This window comes from Vombatus ursinus, unplaced genomic scaffold (genome assembly GCF_900497805.2).
Source record: "Vombatus ursinus unplaced genomic scaffold, bare-nosed wombat genome assembly UNPS02014867.1, whole genome shotgun sequence".
Taxonomy (NCBI): domain Eukaryota; kingdom Metazoa; phylum Chordata; class Mammalia; order Diprotodontia; family Vombatidae; genus Vombatus; species Vombatus ursinus.
In genome coordinates this window covers 257,569-262,076 of record NW_020954645.1, presented here as the reverse complement: position 1 = coordinate 262,076, position 4,508 = coordinate 257,569, and the positions used below count along the sequence as shown (strand labels likewise).

General features: G+C 43.1%; 1 protein-coding gene across 1 annotated transcript in view; it reads left to right on the top strand.

The window, feature by feature from the left end:
- Positions 1-4,508, top strand: part of GUK1 (guanylate kinase 1) — a 32,300-nt gene that overhangs the window by 7,729 nt on the left and 20,063 nt on the right. The gene's annotated exons all lie outside the window — the stretch shown is intronic.

Sequence of the window (4,508 nt, the reverse complement as noted above, 5' to 3'; positions counted from 1 at the left end):
AGAAAGAACTATGGAGTCTGAATACAGATGGAAGCATACTATTTGTTCCTTTTTTTTTCTTCTGTTTTGTTTTTCTTCCTTTCTTGTGGTTCCTCCTATTGGTTCTAGTTCTTCTTTACAATATAACTAATGTGAAAATTAAAAAAAAATTTTTTTAAGTGATCTTAGAGCCACATGGTAAAGGCCTTGAATGTCAGGCTTGGGAGTTTGGAATAAGAGAATGTTAGAAGTATAAGGGACCTCGGAGACCACATGAAGGGTAAGAGGAAACCATTGAATGTTTTTGTAGAAAAGAATGATATGATCAAAGTAGCAAGCTTTTCTGGAATCAGGTGATGGCAAGCAGGGTGGATTATCTTACAGAGAAAAGAAAATGTCTCCTGATTGAGCTGATGAGGAAATTCAGATGAATTCTACCTGCTACACGAGATGGTTAGAAGGAAAAGGCTTTGTGAATTAGATTTTTTTTTCTTTTTTTTTGCTGAGGCAATTGGGGTTAAGTGACTTGCCCAGGGTCACACAGCTAGTAAGTGTCAAGTGTCTGAGGCCAGATTTGAACTCAGGTCTTCCTGACTCCAAGGCTGGAGCTCTATCTACTGCACCACCTTGATGCCCCCCAGGCTTTGTAAATTAGAAAGCACACACTGTAGAAATGTGAGCGACTAAAGGAATAAATACCAAACAAACCTGGGATATGGAAATCCAAGGCCATATCCAGATCACAGGTGAAATGAAAAATCATTTGAAACATGGCCTTCCCTCTGCTCGGGGTCCTCCAAGTGGGGCCTGACTGCTTGGAAAGGCAGAGTCACAGGCTTAATACAGATTCCTCCTCTGTCGGATGGGAAGAGTCATCCCTGCCCTGTTTCTCTCCATTGCAGGGACATCTTAACCAAATGAAAGAACGTACGTAACAATGCTTGAAAAACTGGAAAGTGCTGCAAAGGGGAGACAGCTTTGTTTGGTGACACGGGCCCTGGGCTGGGAGCACGGAGACCTGAGTTACTTATTTGCTGTTTGTTCTTGCTCTGCTAATAACTAGCTCTGGGTCTTTGGTCAGATCCCTTAAAAACCCTCTGAGCTGATGTTTCCATACCTGGAAAATAAATACATTCAATTCTGGACAGGCCCTTTGTAGCTCAGAGATTCTATGAGACTTTGACTAATGGAAATATTCCATAATGCCAAGACCAGGTGAGTTCTGGTGATACTCTTTCCATTCTGCAGAATACAGGGCATTTTTTTTAACCTCATAGGGAGTGATTATGAAGATAAAATTGGATAATGCACATTAAAAAAAACCAAAACACTGCTGCTAGCTACTGTGCTTGTTAAAATGCTGGGTAAAGTGGGGTCTAGGTGTCTTGAATGTTTGAGTGTTCTTGCCATCACACTGCTGCCCCCCCTCACATGAAGAGAGAATCACCATAGAATTTCAGAGTTATCTCTTTTCCTTACTTATTTGAAAAAATCCCATATATCCTTCAAGACCTACTCTAAACACCATCTTTTTTCAAGAAGCCTAGAGCCTGATAACCCCACCCACCCCATAGAACTCTGTCCTTTGAAGTCCTAGTGTTTTTTTAAATCATTTTTATTGCTCTCTTTTCTATTTACATTGCCTAGATTTCCCCTTGTGTCTCTTTCCTCCTTCCCAGAAAACCATACCTTGTACTTTCTTTTGAAGGAAGGAGGAGAAAATCAGTAAAACTGATCCTATATTGAAAAAAAACTGATAGGACATATTCACTGTTCCACCCCCGAGGTACTCCTCCACAGGGCAGTGGGAGGGGATGTTTTCTCCTCTTTCTCCTTTGGGGCCAGGCTTGTCCTGTGTTGTCTCATGGCATTCATTCATCTTGACTCATTTTGTGATGTTTGTTCTTTCCATTTATGTCATTGTGGTCCTTGTATATTGTTTTCCTGACCTTCTTTACTTCACTTTGCATTGGTTCATGTCATACTGGTCATTTCCTTCCATCATATTCATGTACTACAGTTTGTTCAGCCTTCCCTGGTGGATCCCATAGCTCTCGATCTGCACCAGGTCATGGCACTTAGCATTTAGCCCCTCATGTACCTCTTCCCTTGGATTGTAGTTATTTACTTAATGTGTCACATAGTGGAAAGAGCCCTGGACCAAGGTAGAAAACTGGGTATGAATCCCAGCTCTGTCACTTAGTATCTTTGAGATCCGGTCAAGTCCCTTCTCTTCTCTGGACCTCAGTTTCTTTCTTTCTAAAATGAGGGGATGGAGCTAGATGATCCTGAAAGCCCTTCCAGCTGTGACCTTCTGTCATCTTCTGATTACCCCTCTTAGATGATAACCTTCCCGAGTTCAGAGACTATTTATCTGTTGCGTTTTTCTGCCCTCCTGTGGTGCCTCGCCCACATTAAGTGCTCAGGAAATACTTGCTGAATGGATGAATTCAGTTCCGCAAACATTTATTAAACACCTACCAAGTTCAAAGATTCTAAGGGTGCAAAAATGAAAAGTGTCACAGTCTAATGGGGGTGGGGATATACAATATTATGCAACATTAAATGAATAAACATACTACAAGGCAGAATGTGATGGGGGCAAAGGAGAGACCTGGACAAATGGACAATTTGAGGAGAAAGAACTCACTTCACATTTTTGGGGTGGGAATTCGGCAAGAAAAAGAGTTCAGCAGGTGGAGAGGAGCAGGCTTTTTAAAAGCTGGTGATGACTTACCCCTGAGAGGTTTAGGGATAAGACCAGCAGGGCTAGAAGCAGAGCCAGAAGCAGAGCCGCTTAGGCTAAGACAGTGGCAGGAGGTGTTCATTGGCTCTTCTAAGACATCCTGGCTGGATTTAAGGTTCAGCCCAGCCCAGCTCCAGGAATCTTCTATTGTCTCCTGAGCTCTCTGACCAAGAGCAGGGTATTTTTACCTAGAAACATACCTAGCATCACCAGAGGGGTCTGAAATAAGAAGTAAGTACAGCCCATGCTGGAAATGGGGAGTAGGAGTGGGTGGTCCAGAGCACTTCTATCAGAAAAAGCAGATGAGGAGCTGAGGCTGTGAGTGACTGGTGGCACCTGAGAGCCCGGGAATGGAGCTAAATAGGGAGGCTTTTTTTTTTTTTTGGCCTTGACAGCCTCCAGAGACAGGGACTGGTAAAACATTAAGGGTTCCTAGAAATTTTCTTTTTAATCTAACTCAACAAACATGAAGCATCTCCTATGCTGGGAATACAAAGTTTCTCAGGGAGCTCTCAAGCTGGGTAGGGGCACAAAATGCTTGCGTCTCTGCTGCAAAAATGATAGGGATGTGCCGGATCAGCCCTAAGGTCCTTCTCAGCAGTAAAGCCCATCCAGATGCAAAGGAGAGATACAAGAAAATTGACCTGAGAAGTTTGTGGGAGAGGTCACATTTCAGCTGGGAAGGCTCATGGAATTGAAGGGAGAGATAGGCTTCAAGAAATGTAGTTGGAAGACAACTTGGTGGGGGGAGTGGGGCGCTGCTGGAGGATCTGATCCAGGTATGAGATACGGGATGATCAAAGTTAGAGAGACTAGAGAAGGGAGGAGGACAGTAGCAAAAGAGATGGCCAGCAAGGTAGGTTAGAACCAGATTGTAGAAGGCATCAGATACACGTGTTTATTTCTCAAAAAGCCATTCATCAGGAAGGAATTTGCAAGTACGGTATGAATATGGGGAAGAGGGGAAGGGAATCTAATATTAAAACAGAGCTTGTTCCTTAAAAAAGGGGAACTAAAGCTGGGAAGAGAGAGAGAGAAGAAGAGGAGAGAGGGAGGGAAGGAGAGAGAGAAAGAAGAGAGAGGGAGGGAAGAAGAGAGAGGGGAGGAGAGAGAGAGAAAGGAAAGAAGGAAGAGAGAGAGTTAAGGAGGAAAACCAATTTCTCCTAGCGCTTTGCTTAGTTCTTACCTTTACACTTAGCTTATTCTGCCTTGTATCATAATTTTTGTACATGTCTTTCCTCCATTAGAATTTAAGTTCCTTTGTCATTATTTGTCCCTAGGAAGGAGCATAGGACTTTTTTCATGGTAGGCACTTAAATATTTGTTTAATTGAATATGTCGAATTTAATTGGTGCAGTTGGGATCAGTGTCATTTTCCTGCCAACTAAGCCCTGGGAGGAAATCTTCTGACCTTGGGGATTGGGAAAGGTGAGGAAACAAGGGAAAGCTATGTAATAAGTCTGAGCACAAGGTTGGCCACTCCCAAGTTAAAACTTTGCTCTCCTCTTATCCCTTATTCTCCTGTCTCTCCTCTCCCTCACCTTCTTCCTTGTCTCCGTTCTCCCTCCTCTTTCCTCTCGTCTCTCTTCCCCTTTTTCCTTTCTTCTCCTTTTTCTCATCTTTTTCTCTCTCCCTTTCTGTCTCTTCTATCCCTCTTTTTCTCTCTTTCCTACCTTCCCATCTCCTTTTTCCTCTCCTCCTCTTTTATCTCACTTTCTTCCCTTCTTTTCCCTCTCTTTCTTTCTCATCCTCTCTTACTTCTCTGCCTCTTCTCTCTCTTCTT